The sequence below is a fragment of the Salmo salar genome, chromosome 05, assembly GCF_965601325.2.
Source record: "Salmo salar chromosome 05, fSalSal1, whole genome shotgun sequence".
Taxonomy (NCBI): Eukaryota; Metazoa; Chordata; class Actinopteri; order Salmoniformes; family Salmonidae; genus Salmo; species Salmo salar.
The window spans coordinates 5,691,816-5,709,476 of record NC_138295.1 but is presented as its reverse complement, the minus strand read 5'-3'; positions in this window follow the sequence as shown (position 1 = coordinate 5,709,476).

Genomic DNA, 17,661 nt, shown 5'->3' with positions numbered 1-17,661 from the left:
TCTCTCTCTCTCTCTCCTTCCCCTCTCTCTCCTCCCCCCTCTCTCTCCTTCCCCTCTCTCTCTCTCTCCTTCCCCTCTCTCTCCTCCCCCTCTCTCTCCTTCCCCTCTCTCTCCTCCCCCTCTCTCTCCTCCCCCTCTCTCTCCTCCCCCCTCTCTCTCCTCCCCCCTCTCTCTCTCTCTCCTCCCCCTCTCTCTCTTGATTAAATGAGTAAATATGTTTCATAACGTAATGTGCATCATTTGTGTTTTTCCCCTTGTAATCCTCTTAATTGTAGAAGACAGGCGTTTAAAAGCTCTATGCAGAATGCTTTGGCCATAGATACAGCTTCTATCTACAAGCAGTTTTAACATAATTAAATTACCCAACGGTAAGATTTGCTTTCTTTATATATTAAAATACTTATTCATGTTTAGATCAGTCCCCAAACCCGAATGGAAACAGCCAAACCAATCAGCTGACAGAGGGGATGAACGCTGTGACGTGCAATGTGTTTGGACGAATTGTCCAAATTTAAATTTACGAACCTCTGTCAGAATCACGGACAAACACATATCTACAAACATGAGCATTCCTCTCCCTTCATACCCACACCCCCCCGCCCAGGAAGAACTTTGATTTTTTTTTAAACTACAGAAATGGGAACCAATTACTGCAGCACTGTTGAAAAACACTGGGTCTGTACATAGTCAATGGAAGGCTATGAGGGGACTGGATTGAATTGTGAGAGAGAGAGGTGTGGGTACTGCCAAACATTCACTGTTTTGTCGTGTGTGTGTGTGGTGTGTGTGTGTGTGTGTGTGTGTGTGTGTGTGTGTGTGTGTGTGTGTGTGTGTGTGTGTGTGTGTGTGTGTATACTGCCCAGCTCCATGTCCCTTGTGGAGGTGTGAAATCAGCTCTATTAGTTCCCTGTGGCCTCTATTTACACTTGGTGGCTTAACACACATGGTGGCCCTGACACACACACACACACACACACACACACACACACACACACACACAAACATGCAGACACAGTGGTTCTTCCTTTAAAAGTTGTGGCGTATCGCAGTGTCATGAGTACAGATCGTGGCATCCCCCCCCCTACACCCAGGTTCTGTTATCTCAGGTGATAAATTCTTGGAGGAGACTCTCTCCCCCTGGCCATGCAGAAAGAGACACACAGAGAGAACAGAGGATTTCACATGGCGAACTCCTAAATCCCCAAAATGAGGATTTAATACAAAATGTCCACTTGTGAGAAGGTGGGGAATGGTCCGTGGACACTTAAGGGACGGGTATGACGAGTGTGTTTCATTTGGTGACTTCAGAGAGGACAGGAAACACACATAACTATATCTCTGAATATGTACATTTCTCAATTATGTGGTTTGCATCTAATTATTGTATAAAATGAATGAGTAAAGATTAAGATTAAACCTTTTATGTGAAAGAATTGTATTCCCTTTAAAGTTTAACTAAGTCATTGGCCCGCCCCCATGAACACAGACATGATCTGGAGTCAGAGACCCGCCTTTCTATTGTTACGAATGAAACCCCCTACTGAGGAAATCCTCTTCAGACCACGTGTACCTCGGTCAGCTGAGGGGGCACAGGTTGAGTTCAGACCACAAAAAACCTCAGTGTCCGCTAAGGGTGAAATGGTTGTTGAATTCCTAACCATACCACGTGGAGCATTGGCAACACGGCGGGAAATGGTTCAACTCGGAGACTATCGATCCCGACAGAATAAGAGCAAATCTTAGATACTTATTACTAGTCTGCAGCTAGAAATTATGTAAACCTGGGACGCGAAGACCGACAACCGCCGAAACATCAATTCTATGAGAACATTTCTGAATGGTACTATGAAATATTCATTCTAACCACGAAAGACTTTGATCTTCAGGGAAGCAGAGAGAGAGATGCTCGGATGAACTCTGCAACAGACAGACGGAAAATTCCAACAGAGATCACGACGACACACTGAGCGCAAATATATATTGATTGCAGTTATTCCCGAATGAGTGAGCGTTCATGTGCAAAGGTTTAGCATTTCAATTAATATATAATTATCAACTGTGTAGTGACTCATTTTTGTCTTTCCCGCACTTCTCAGTCGACACCCACTTCCCTTTGTCCACCAAGCCGTCATATTGGCTTAGTCCACTAGGGAACCTCCCCTATCATATCCTTGTAACCATATCTACTGTTTGTTTGTTTATGCATTTCTGTGATTATTGAGTTAGTTACTAAATAAATGATTAAGACAATTGATGTATGGATGGTTCATAGTAAAGACTGGGTTCGTGCAGATAACCAACAATTTACGACGTTTGGAATGAGACTAATGTGAGGTAAAGAATAATTAATTAAAATATCTGAAGAGTTATACTGGGAAATTATAACTTTGTAATCTGAAGATTTTCCTTGGTGCCCCGACTTCCTAGTTAATTACATTTACATGATTAGTTTAATCACGTAATAATAATTACAGAGAATTTATTTGATAAAATAACAGTCTTCACTTTAATGATGCCAAAGACGCGACAGCAGAATTCTATGGCCCGTTATATACAGCAAGTGTCAGACACACACACACACACACACACACACACACACACACACACACACACACACACACACACACACACACACACACACACACACACACACACACACACACACTAGCCGGTGTAGAATACAATGACTGAAGAACATTACTATATACCATTTTGTTGTTATTGCTAATACAATAAAAGTCAGTTTCACACTAACTGAGATGTCATAATACAGCCCATGGAGAAAAGCTAGTCTGGAACATTTTGCCATGGCTTTTAACCCTGGTTCTGTGGACCTACGTGGTTGCCATGGTTTTTAACCCTGGTCCTGGAGACCTACGTGGTTGCCATGGTTTTGTTCTAGCCTAGTACTGAAACAAAACAACAGTCTAGTACCCTTGAAGCAGTAATCGCTGAAAAAGAATGTCTTAGTTTTGCTTATTGTGTATGCCTTCAGGGTGTGCACCAATGCTAGATTTGGGGAGGTTGTGAAATTATATGCTATCTGTGTTTAAATTAATTTGAGTGTTTGGATGCAAGTACAATAGGCTGGCCTGTATGTATTTGTTTTGTATTTGTATTTAATAATTCGGCCCTAGCTCAGTCTGCCAGGCAGCTAGAGAGAGAGAGAGAGAGAGAGAGAGAAACTAGAGAGAGAGAGAGAGACTAGAGAGAGAGAGAGAAACTAGAGAAAGAGAGCGAGAGAGAGAGAGAGAGAAACTAGAGAGAGAAAGAGACTAGAGAGAGAGAGAGACTAGAGAGAGAGAGGAGAGACTAGAGAGAGAGAAAGAGAGAGTGAGAGAGACTAGAGAGAGAGACTAGAGAGAGAGAGACTAGAGAGAGAGAGAGACTAGAGAGAGAGAGAGACTAGAGAGAGAGACTAGAGAGAGAGAGAGAGACAGAGAGAGAGACAGAGAGAGAGAGAGACTAGAGAGAGAGACTTGAGAGAGAGACTAGAGAGAGAGAGACTAGAGAGAGAGAGAGACTAGAGAGAGAGACTAGAGAGAGAGACTAGAGAGAGAGACTAGAGAGAGAGAGACTAGAGAGAGAGAGACTAGAGAGAGAGAGAGACTAGAGAGAGAGAGACTAGAGAGAGACTAGAGAGAGAGAGACTAGAGAGAGAGACTAGAGAGAGAGAGACTAGAGAGAGAGAGAGACTAGAGAGAGAGAGACTAGAGAGAGAGAGAGACTAGAGAGAGAGACTAGAGAGAGAGACTAGAGAGAGAGAGACTAGAGAGAGAGAGACTAGAGAGAGAGAGAGACTAGAGAGAGAGACTAGAGAGAGAGACTAGAGAGAGAGACTAGAGAGAGAGAGACTAGAGAGAGAGACTAGAGAGAGAGACTAGAGAGAGAGAGACTAGAGAGAGAGAGAGACTAGAGAGAGAGACTAGAGAGAGAGAGACTAGAGAGAGAGACTAGAGAGAGACTAGAGAGAGAGACTAGAGAGAGAGAGACTAGAGAGAGAGACTAGAGAGAGAGAGAGACTAGAGAGAGAGAGAGAGAGAGAGAGAGAGTCTGTATAGTGTAGTCTGTATCATGGCTGACGGTGTAGTCGATATCATGGCTGACGGTATAGTCAATATCATGGCTGACGGTGTAGTCTGTATCATGGCTGACGGTGTAGTCTGTATCATGGCTGACGGTGTAGTCGATATCATGGCTGACGGTGTAGTCTGTATCATGGCTGACGGTGTAGTCGATATCATGGCTGACGGTGTAGTCGATATCATGGCTGACGGTGTAGTCAATATCATGGCTGACGGTGTAGTCTGTATCATGGCTGACGGTATAGTCTGTATCATGGCTGACGGTGTAGTCGATATCATGGCTGACGGTGTAGTCGGTATCGTGGCTGACGGTGTAGTCGGTATCATGGCTGACGGTGTAGTCTGTATCATGGCTGACGGTGTAGTCGGTATCATGGCTGACGGTGTAGTCGGTTTCATGGCTGACGGTGTAGTCTGTATCATGGCTGACGGTGTAGTCTGTCGAGTGTGAATGAAGAACAAAGGCTTAAAATAATATTCCACTCAAAATAAAACATACATGCTACGCAGTATTTTCAGAGGAACATCGCTTCTCGACAAAATGCACTAGTATAATCTATAAAAGCATCTGGGGAGGACTCTTTGCCTACAAGTCGTGGGTCTATAACTGGTGCTTGGCCCTAAAGGGAGACCTCTATTTGACATGCAGCTATTACCAGTCCCATCGTACAGTTGTGCTTGCGGAGTATCTATGTGTGGATTGAAAACCCGTCCGAAAATACTGTTTTGCAATTCATACTTGCACTCTTCGGTGCAGTTGAGTGTCTAAATATTAAACTTATTTTTTCTACCTCTAGCTCTGTTTAACACTCTCCACAGGTATTGACAGGGTCAACAGAGATATAGCAGATACACAACCTCATCCACACAGTGAATCATAACTTACATTATTCCTCCTGACTCATTTACCGAAACGCAGAAATGTGCTGCCCACCTGGCCTACAGGATCTGTGTCACCAGGCCTTTTAAACACAATTTTGGTGCGGTGGCAGCGCCTTTCACGGCCCTAACCCATCAAGTCCCAGAACCGTTTTTGCTGGACCCCCCCAAGGCAGACAGGGCATTCAGGGAGCTCAAGGGACGTTTCACCTCCGGACCCATCTTCGTCCATCCTGATCCTACCCGTCCCTTCGTGGTAGAAGTGGATGCCACGGACACCTGATCCTACCCGTCCCTTCGTGGTAGAAGTGGATGCCACGGACACCTGATCCTACCCGTCCCTTCGTGGTGGAGTCCTTTCACAGCGGAACAAGGGGGACAAGAAACTGCAACCATGTGCTTTTCTCTCCAAGCGGATCTCGCCAGCGGAACACAACTACGATGTAGGCAACCGGGAGCTCCTGGCAGTTAAGTGGGCCCTTGAGGGGTGGAGACACTGGTTGGAGGGGGTACCTCATCCTTTCGTGGTCTGGACGGACCAGAAGAACTTGGTCTCCATTCAAGAAGCCAAGAGGTTAAACGCTCACCAGGCTAATTGGGCTTCACACTAGCCTATCGACCGGGATCCAATAATCAGAAAGCAGACGCCCTGTTCCACCTACACGATGTCTCTAATGAGGAGAGGGACTCCGAGCCCATCATCTTCAGCTCCCGCATTGTGGCCCTCGTGATATGGAGTATTGAGACCACAAGCCCAGACCCGAGAACCTGACCACGGCAGGGAACCACTAATAGGCTTGATGTTCCATGATCAGACAGTTCCTACAATGGGGACACTGTGATCCTGCGGCTACCGTTTCCCAGTAAAGTATTATGTTAATCCTTAACCACTGATTCCTCATCTGGTCTCTTCTCTGCACCTGGGTCCAACCTGACCACGTCACATACAGGATCTGGTTCATCATACCATCTAACCAAGCCCAGGCTGCATCCCAAATGGCACCCTATTCCCAATATAGTGCACTACCTTTGACCAGGACTATATAGTGCACTATATAGAGAGCTTGCAGTTGCGTCAAAAAATCTTCTAGTAACCACACCGGGCGCCATGTTGGAAGACCAGAGTCAGTCTGGTGAAAGTGCTCAAAACGTCCACAAGGCTGGCTATTAACATCAGAAACTTCGGGAAGATAACCCATTCTTTCATTTTTCGACCCAGAAAATGGAGACAGTGGGAGAACCTATTCAAGTAAGTCAATATAACTAGAAATGTACAAACAATGTATTATTACCTAACTATTTAGCTACTGGAACTTAGTGTGTAGGCTAACTCAAATGAGCTGCTAACTTAATGTTCACTAGCTAGCTAGCTAACTTTGCATACTGTTTAGCTAGTTAAGTTAATTAAATATCACCAGCTAGCTAACCAGTCCTCCAGTACTTGTTGGGGGTACTGGAGGATTGGAGTTGGGCTGTTGGGGGTACTGGAGGATTGGAGATGGGCTGTTGGGGGAACTGGAGGATTGGAGTTGGGCTGTTGGGGGAACTGGAGGACTGGAGTTGGGCTGTTGGGTGTACTGGAGGACTGGAGTTGGGCTGTTGGGGGTACTGGAGGACTGCAGTTGGGCTGTTGGGGGAACTGGAGGACTGGAGTTGGGCTGTTGGGGGTACTGGAGGACTGGAGATGGGCTGTTGGGGGAACTGGAGGACTGGAGTTGGGCTGTTGGGTGTACTGGAGGACTGGAGTTGGGCTGTTGGGGGTACTGGAGGACTGGAGTTGGGCTGTTGGGGGTACTGGAGGACTGGAGTTGGGCTGTTGGAGGACTGGAGTTGGGCTGTTGGGGGAACTGGAGGACTGGAGTTGGGCTGTTGGGTGTACTGGAGGACTGGAGTTGGGCTGTTGGAGGACTGGAGTTGGGCTGTTGGGGGTACTGGAGGACTGGAATAGGGAACCATTGGCCTACATTATGATTGCATTAGCTTTATGGGCATTTGCAATGCACCCCTTGACATTGTGCATCTGAAGCAGAGAATAGTTTAACTCACACACTGTTTACATATTGTTCAGCTTTATGTTCTTTATTTACAAAACGACACCAACGTATGAGAATAATCATCATACTTGATTTCGTACATGCCTTGTGCTGACATGAAATTGTTTAGTGCAAATCCAACCCTTGTGATCTAGCTAGTGAAATGTCTGGGAGCAGGAGATAATGAGATCCTTAGCTTAAAAACACCACTGCTACTACTACTACCATTACCAAGTTACTTTTCTGGCGTCTGAGTGGCACTTGGAGGTGTCGCTGTGATAATGAAGGTGGTTTTCCTACGACTACCATATCGTTGCATTTGTCCATGTTAAATGTGTTTCAATTGTAAAAGAAATAAAAAATTGTTTTAGGCTATGTGAAATACATTTTATTCAACAGCCTGAGATGACACAAAATGCTTTTCATTTTACCATACAACAATACAGCCTTTTGGAGTACAGCGTGTTTGCCATATCATAAACAACAGTGTTTTTCCACATGTTCCAATGTACATTTTAAATATTCATACGGTTTAAGTTTGTCGTGACAACAAGGTGAAGTTGCTCTCTACTCAAACGGCACAACAGAATCATTCAGATTGACCGAAGCACAGCGTACCGTAGTCTGAGGGATGTCTCCTTTCATATCCACAGCATATAACACCCGTCTAGTCTAACTGAGGGATGTCTCCTTTCATATCCACAGCATATAACACCCATCTAGTCTGAGGGATGTCTCCTTTCATATCCACAGCATATAACACCCATCTAGTCTGAGGGATGTCTCCTTTCATATCCACAGCATATAACACCCATCTAGTCTGAGGGATGTCTCCTTTCATATCCACAGCATATAACACCCATCTAGTCTGAGGGATGTCTCCTTTCATATCCACAGCATATAACACCCGTCTAGTCTAACTGAGGGATGTCTCCTTTCATATCCACAGCATATAACACCCATCTAGTCTGAGGGATGTCTCCTTTCATATCCACAGCATATAACACCCATCTAGTCTGAGGGATGTCTCCTTTCATATCCACAGCATATAACACCCATCTAGTCTGAGGGATGTCTCCTTTCATATCCACAGCATATAACACCCATCTAGTCTGAGGGATGTCTCCTTTCATATCCACAGCATATAACACCCATCTAGTCTGAGGGATGTCTCCTTTCATATCCACAGCATATAACACCCATCTAGTCTGAGGGATGTCTCCTTTCATATCCACAGCATATAACACCCATCTAGTCTGAGGGATGTCTCCTTTCATATCCACAGCATATAACACCCATCTAGTCTGAGGGATGTCTCCTTTCATATCCACAGCATATAACACCCATCTAGTCTAACTGAGGGATGTCTCCTTTCATATCCACAGCATATAACACCCATCTAGTCTGAGGGATGTCTCCTTTCATATCCACAGCATATAACACCCATCTAGTCTGAGGGATGTCTCCTTTCATATCCACAGCATATAACACCCATCTAGTCTGAGGGATGTCTCCTTTCATATCCACAGCATATAACACCCATCTAGTCTGAGGGATGTCTCCTTTCATATCCACAGCATATAACACCCGTCTAGTCTAACTGAGGGATGTCTCCTTTCATATCCACAGCATATAACACCCATCTAGTCTGAGGGATGTCTCCTTTCATATCCACAGCATATAACACCCATCTAGTCTGAGGGATGTCTCCTTTCATATCCACAGCATATAACACCCATCTAGTCTAACTGAGGGATGTCTCCTTTCATATCCACAGCATATAACACCCATCTAGTCTAACTGAGGGATGTCTCCTTTCATATCCACAGCATATAACACCCATCTAGTCTGAGGGATGTCTCCTTTCATATCCACAGCATATAACACCCATCTAGTCTGAGGGATGTCTCCTTTCATATCCACAGCATATAACACCCATCTAGTCTGAGGGATGTCTCCTTTCATATCCACAGCATATAACACCCGTCTAGTCTGAGGGATGTCTCCTTTCATATCCACAGCATATAACACCCATCTAGTCTGAGGGATGTCTCCTGCTGCAGCATTTCTCATCTTCACAGTGTGAATCTGATGCTGCTGCAGCATTTCTCATCTTCACAGTGGGAATCCAGTTAACATGGGCGTCTTGATAAAGAGGTCAGCTGGGGAAACTACTGTAGTACATGTCATCTTTCAGGCCGGACTGATGTCGAATTAACGTCAGATTTGAGCTTTTTGTAAGTTAGGAAAATGTACGCATCAGTGTGGCTCAGTTGGTAGAGCATTGTGTTTGCAACGCCAGGGTTATGGGTTCGATTCCCACGGGGGACCAGTACGGAAAAATAAAATAAAAAAATGTATGAAATGTACGCATTCACTACTGTAAGTCGCTCTGGATAAGAGCGTCTGCTAAATGACTAAAATGTAAAATAACAGCCCAAAACCAGAATGCTGTACGGTGTCTCTCACTTCACTGTGATGATACATACCAAGTTGTGACAGTTAAATCCCTGTGTAAAGCATGTTTGCTGTGAAGGCCTGTTATTTCCACAACCAGAGGGTCTGTCCTTCACAGGAACATGAGCAGGCTTGACACTGCTGCTTATCAACGTCCAGACTGACTGATCTCTCTGTACAGGCAGCGCCACACGGCAGCCACTCTCTCTGATACACACTCAAAAACACATGCATGCTGACACACACACATCTGCAGCAGTGAAGCACAGTGAAACAGGACCAACAACATCGCCTCCAGCTACTCTGTTTGTGACCGTTTCCCTAAAATCCATCCATTTGCTGTGACAGCAGGTGTACACGGTCCATTCTGACAGACGGTGCTGAAAGTGTTGGCAGAATGGCTGGTCATGTAGCGAGGTGTGATTACCTCACAGCGAGGTACTTCTCTGAACACTAACACCGCAGGCTACCAGCTACCAGACAGGCCTTTGTCCCAAATGGCACCCTATTCCCTTTAAAAAAGGTACTACTACATCCTATGGGCCCTGGTTAAAAGTAGTACACTATATAGGAAATAGTGTGCTTTTTTTTTTGAGACACAGCTCTATGACAGGGTTCATTTGACTGCCAGCTGACTTATTGTTTTCCAGGCAGGCTGTGTACTTACAGACATGCTTTATTTATGTGTACTGTAAAAACACATTTATACACATTAAAAACACGTGAAATACAATACTAACACATGTGAAATACATTACTAACATGTGTGAAGTACTTTACAAACACGTGTGAAATACATTACTAACACATGTGAAATACATTACCAACACGTGTGAAATACTTTTCTAACACGTGAAATACATTACTAACATGTTAAATACATTACTAACACATGTGAAATACATTAGTGGATTTGTTGTTTCGATTTTGTGCTTTTTATAACTTTAATTGATCTGTTATTGATGTTGACAGTTACAGTCTATATTTTACCTAATAATGTCCCAGTATGGTAGCTATTAATAAAATACCTGAGAAATATATCTTTATTTTAAAATACCTGAGTAAATATATGCCAATAATAAAATACCTGAGAAAATATATACCAATAATAAAATACCTGAGAAATATATCCTTATTATGAAATACCTGAGTAAATACATATTTATTATAAAATACCTGAGTAAATATATCCTTATAACAAAATACCTGAGTAAATATATCCTTATAACAAAATACCTGAGTAAATATATGCTTATAATAAAATACCTGAGTAAATATATGCTTATAACAAAATACCTGAGTAAATATATTCTTATAATAAAATACCTGAGTAAATAAATCCTTATTACAAAATACCTGAATAAATGCATCCTTACAATAAAATACCTGAGTAAATACATTCTTACAATAAAAAACCTGAGTAAATATATTCTTATTATAAAATACCTCCGTAAATACATCTTTATTCCAGAAAGAGAAACAGTTTAAATCTCATTTTGTTGGCAGTGTTCACATAGCCTGTTTTCTCTTGAGAGCCAAGTCTGCGCCCTACAGCGGCCGTCCTCAGTAGCAAAGCTGTCCTTAAATTTGGGTCAGTCACAGTGGTCAGATATTCTGCCACTGTGTCCTCTCTGTTTAGGGCCAAATGGCATTCTAGTTTGTTCAGTTTTTTTCGTTAATTCTTTCCAATGTGTCAAGTAATTATCTTTTTGTTTTCTCATGATTTGGTTGGGTCTAATTGTGTTGCTGTCCTGGGGCTCTGTGGGGTTTGTTTGTATTTGTGTACAGAGCCCCAGGACCAGCTTGCTTAGGGAACTCTTCTCCAGGTTCATCTCTCTGTAGGTGATGGCTTTGTTATGGAAGGTTTGGGAATCGCTTCCTTTTAGGTGGTTGTAGAATTTAACGGTTCTTTTCTGGATTTTGATAATTAGCGGGTATCGGCCTTATTCTGCTCTGTATGCATTATTTGGTGTTTTACGTTTTACACTGAGGATATTTTTGCAAATTTCTGCATGCAGAGTCTCAATTTGGTGTTTGTCCCATTTTGTGAATTCTTGGTTAATGAGCAGACCCCAGACCTCACAACAACGAAGGGCAATGGGTTCTATCTATTCTAACTGATTCAAGTATCTTTAGCCAGATCCTAATTGGTATGTCGGATTTTATGTTCTTTTTGATGGCATAGAATGCCCTTCTTGCCTTGTCTCTCAGATCGTTCACAGCTTTGTGAAAGTTACCTGTGGCGCTGATGTTTAGGCCGAGGTATGTATAGTTTTTTTGTGTGCTCCAGGGCAACGGTGTCTAGATGGAACTTGTATTTGTTGCCATGGCGACTGGACCTTTTTTGGAACACCATTATTTTTTGTCTTACTGAGATTTACTGTCAGGGCCCAGGTCTGGCAGAATCTGTGCAGAATATCTAGGTGCTGCTGTAGGCCCTCCTTGGTTGGGGACAGACACACCAGATCATCAGCAAACAGTAGACATTTGACTTCAGATTCTAGTAGGGTGAGGGCCGGGTGCTGCAGACTGTTCTAGTGCCCTCGCCAATTTGTTGATATATATGTTGAAGAGGGTGGGACTTAAGCTGCATCCCAGTCTCACCCCACAGCCCTGTGGGAAGAAATGTGTGAATTTTTTGCCTATTTTAACCGCAAACTTGTTGTTTGTGTACATGGATTTGATAATGTCGTATGTTTTTCACCCAGCACCACTTTCCATCAATTTGTATAGCAGACCCTCATGCCAAATTGAGTTGAAGGCTTTTTTGAACTCAACAAAGCATGAGAAGACTTTCACTGAGGAAATGTACGAGTCTGCTGTTAATGATAATGCAGAGGATTTTCCCAAGGTTGCTGTTGTTGGGGTCAAATTTGTCTCCACTTTTGTGGATTGGGGTGATCAGTCCTTGGTTCCAAATATTGGGGAAGATGCCAGAGCTAAGGATGATGTTAAAGAGTTTTAGTATAGCCAAGTGGAATTTGTTGTCTGTATATTTTATCATTTCATTGAGGATACCATCACCACCACAGGCCTTTTTGGGTTGGAGGGTTTATATTTTGTCCAGTAGTTCATTCAAGGTAATTGTCACATCCTATTTTCTATGGTAGAGTAGGTCAGGGCGTGACAGGGGGTGTTTTTCTATGTTTTGTATTTCTATGTTCATGTTCTAGTTTTGTATTTCTATGTTGGTTTTGTTTGGGATGATCTCCAATTAGAGGCAGCTGGTCCTCGTTGTCTCTAATTGGAGGTCATATTTAAGTAGGTGTTTTTCCCACCTGGGTTTGTGGGAGATTGATTTTGAGTTAGTGTATGTTTCACCTCTGCGTCACGGTTTGTTGTTTTTTTGTCATTCAGTTTATTTATGTATTGCATAGTTTCACAGTATAAATAAAATGTGGAACGACACACACGCTGCACTTTGGTCCGCTTCTCCTTACGACAACCGTGACAGTAATTGGAGAATCCAGTGGGTTCTGGTCGTCTTTAATAGCTAATATTTTAATATCTAATAATAATAATATTTTAATATTATAAGATTTGTATTTTATCAGGTATGTTTTTGCTTTTTGTTCTTTGTTATAGAGTCAAAAAGATTGGAGAAGTGGTTTACCCAGACATCTCCGTTTTGGATAGATAACTCTTCGTGATGTTGTTAGTTTAGAGTTTTCCAATTTTCCCAGAAGTGGTTAGATTCTATGGATTCTTCAATTACATTGAGCTGATTTCTGACGTGCTGTTCCTTCTTTCTCCGTAGTGTATTTCTGTATTGATTTAGTGACTCACCATAGTGAAGGCTTAAGCTCAGGTTTTCTGGGTCTCTCTGTTTTTGGTTGGATAGGTTTCTCAATTTCTTTGGTTTATGCATTCTTCATCAAACCATTTGTCATTGTTGTTAAGTTGCTTTAGTTTTCTGTTTGAAATTTTTAGATTAGATGGGGAGCTGAGAGGTCAAATATACTGTTGACATTTTCTACTGCCAAATTTACACCGTCACTATTACAGTGGAACGTTTTATCCAGGAAGTTGTCTAGAAGAGATTGAATTTGTTGCTAATTGGTTTTTGGTAGGTTTTCACACTACTTTCCTTCCATCTATAGTATTTCTTAATATTACTCAGTTCCTTTGGCTTTGATGCATCATGATTGAGTATTTCTCTGCTCAAGTAGAGTGAGATTTTGCTGTGATCTGATAGGGGTGTTAGTGGGCTGACGGTGAACACTCTGAGAGACTCTCATATGGGGGAGGGAATGCTGTCACCTCCAGGCAGGTGTTTGTCCCCCTGTGTGCTGAGGGTGTTAGATTCTTGTCCAGTTCTGGCATTTGTCACCACAGACTAGTACATGTCCCTGAGCCTGGAAATGATTGATTTCCCCCTCCAGGATGGAGAAGCTGTCTTCATTAAAGTATGGGGATTCTAGTGGGGGGATATAGGTAGGATGGAGAAGCTGTCTTCATTAAAGTATGGGGATTCTAGTGGGGGGATATAGGTAGGATGGAGACGCTGTCTTCATTATAGTATGGGGATTCTAGTGGGGGGATATAGGTAGGATGGAGACGCTGTCTTCATTATAGTATGGGGATTCTAGTGGGGGGATATAGGTAGGATGGAGAAGCTGTCTTCATTAAAGTATGGAGATTCTAGTGGGGGGATATAGGTAGGATGGAGAAGCTGTCTTCATTAAAGTATGGGGATTCTAGTGGGGGGATATAGGTAGGATGGAGAAGCTGTCTTCATTAAAGTATGGGGATTCTAGTGGGGGGATATAGGTAGGATGGAGAAGCTGTCTTCATTATAGTATGGGGATTCTAGTGGGGGATATAGGTAGGATGGAGAAGCTGTCTTCATTATAGTATGGGGATTCTAGTGGGGGGATATAGGTAGCACACAGGAGGACATTTTTCTCTGTTAAGATCATATACTTTACAATTTCTAGCCAAATGTAAAATGTTCCTGTTTTGATTAAATTAATAGAGTGAGTTAGGTCTGCTCTATACCAAATTAGCAAACCCCCTGAGTCTCTTCCCTGTTTCACACCTGGTAGTTTGGTGGATGGGACTACCAGCTCTCTGTAACCTAGAGGGCAACCAGTGGGTCCGTCTCCTCTATACCATGTTTCTTGTAGGATGACAATGTCTGTATTTCCGATATCTTTGAAGTCCATGTTCCTGCTATTTAGGCCAAAGGCAGATGACCTCAGGCCTTGGATATTCCAGGATGAGATAGTGACGGCTTTGTGTTCCATAAAGCGTCCAATGTTGCTAGTCATGTGGTTTGGCCTCAGAATCTGCTGAGCATCTGGTACATGCCATTGGCTTGGGCTAGTGTAAGAGTGGGGGTTGGGCCTGTTTGCTTGCTCACGGCCTGGGCGTATGTGTGATTTCCATGTTGAGGCCTTCTTTGCGGGGGGCCTCTCTGTCTCTCTCTGTCTCTTTCTCTTCTCTCTCTAGCTGCCTGGCAGACTGAGCAATGGCCCAGCCCATTGTACTTCCATCCAAACACTCAAATGAATTAAACACAGACAGCATGTAATTTCACAAACTCCCCAAATCTAGCATTGGTACACACTCTGAAGGCATACAAAACTAAGACACATTTTTTCAGTGATTACTGCTTCCAGGGTACGAGATGTTCTTTTCATTCTGTCACCCATAAAAATGTCTTCAATTTTGAGCCCAGCAGAGTATAACTGGAGGATTTGATTATGTGGATCAACTGTTATTGTTTGGTTTCATTGCTAGGCTACAACAAAACCATGGCAACCACGTAGGTCCCCAAGACCAGGGTTAAAAACCATGGCAACCACGTAGGTCCCCAGGACCAGGGTTAAAAACCATGGCAACCACGTAGGTCTCCAGGACCAGGGTTAAAAACCATGGCAACCACGTAGGTCTCCAGGACCAGGGTTAAAAACCATGGCAACCACGTAGGTCTCCAGGACCAGGGTTAAAAACCATGGCAACCACGTAGATCTCCAGGACCAGGGTTAAAAACCATGGCAACCACGTAGGTCACCAGGACCAGGGTTAAAAACCATGGCAACCACGTAGGTCTCCAGGACCAGGGTTAAAAACCATGGCAACCACGTAGGTCTCCAGGACCAGGGTTAAAAACCATGGCAACCACGTAGGTCCCCAGGACCAGGGTTAAAAACCATGGCAACCACGTAGGTCTCCAGGACCAGGGTTAAAAACCATGGCAACCACGTAGGTCACCAGGACCAGGGTTAAAAACCATGGCAACCACATAGGTCTCCAGGGTGTGTGTGTGTGTGTGTGTCAGGGCCACCATGTGTAAATAGAGGCCACAGGGAACTAATATAGCTGATTTCACACCTCCACAAGGGACATGAAGCTGGGCAGTACACACACACACACACACACACACACACACACACACCTGCACAAGGGACATGGAGCTGGGCAGTACACACACTTACAGTACAGTGCATCCAGTCCTGCTGTAACGGTCCATTTGCTCTAAACCCATTGCCACTAATAGAAAAAAACAGGGAGATTGATGAGTGTTAAGAAATGAATCAGGTGGCATAACGAATCAAACCACATGATGAGTGTTGAGAATAGCCTTCACACAAGAAACACTTCTCTTGATGACCAATACAATAGGGACCTATCTGAACCTGTCCAATTTAAACTATTGTTTTCATTGCAAAACATTTTGTTGTCAACGGTTTCAACTTACGTTTACCACCCCAGTTAATTTTTTTTTATTTCACCTTTATTTAACCAGGTAGGCTAGTTGAGAACAAGTACTCATTTACAACTGCGACCTGGCCAAGATAAAGCAAAGCAGTGTGACAGAAACAACAACACAGAGTTACACATTGGATAAACAAGCGTACAGTCAATGTCACAATAGAAAAAAAAGACAGTCTATATACAGTGGGTGCAAATGGCGTGAGGAGGTAAGGCAATAAATAGGCCATAGTAGCGAAGTAATTACTATTTAGCAGATTAACACTGGAGTGATAGATGACCAGATGATGGTGTGTAAGTAGTGATAATGGTGTGCAAAAAGAGCAGCACAGTAAATAAAAACAATATGGGGATGAGGTAGGTAGATTGGGTGGGCTATTTTCAGATGGACTATGTACAGCTGCAGCGATCGGTTAGCTGCTCAGATAGCTGATGTTTAAAGTTAGCGAGAGTTGCCAAACGTTCGAGAACGTTGCCCGAAAGAAGTGCCTTGAGAAGAGCCCGACGTGATTACTTATTCTAAATGTCAAAGAGCGAAATGTTTTGTTCTACACAGCATATTTCTATCTGAACGTTCTAAAACGTTACGTCCTGCTGAACGCGCCACCAGGAAGTGACTACGGGTGTAGTTAGGGCGGTAAACACAATCTCAAGAAACCGTTGAGCCTTGTGTGATACACTGCAACTCCGGGTGACAACTCCCTCTGTAGCTAACTACTGTACAATGGAGTCCATGGAAATGTTGGGATTACATCGGCTCTTTATATTCAACCATTAGGAATAACCAGGGACAGAACTGCACTGTTAGAAACCCTTTCCACAGAGTAGTGTAAAATACTTATGTAAAAATACTTAAAAGTACACTTAAGTCGTTTTTTGGAGTATCTGTACTTTACTATTTATATTTTAGAGAACTTTTACTTCAGTACATTCCTAAAAATTAACATTTTTACTCCATATATTTTCCATGACAACCAAAAGTACTAGTTACATTTTGAATTCAACGCACTTATCAAGAGAACAAGTGGTTATCCGTACTGCCTCTGATCTGGCAGACTCTGATCTGGCAGGCAGACTCTGATCTGGCAGGCAGACTCTGATCTGGCAGGCAGACTCTGATCTGGCAGGCAGACTCTGATCTGGCTGGCAGACTCTGATCTGGCAGGCAGACTCTGATCTGGCTGGCAGACTCTGATCTGGCTGGCAGACTCTGATCTGGCTGGCAGACTCTGATCTGGCTGGCAGACTCTGATAACGGTGACGTCTGCTTTGCTTAGTATAAGGACGTTTAAATGATTTATACTTTTTTTTACTTTTACTTTTGATACTTAAGTATATTTTAGCAAATACATTTACTTTTTTTTACTTAAGTATATTTAAAACCAAATACTTTGGGATTTTTACTCAAGTAGTATTTTACTGAGTAACTTTCTATTAAGGTGTCTATACTTTGAGTTAAGCATTAATCCTTACACGGAACCCAAACCGGC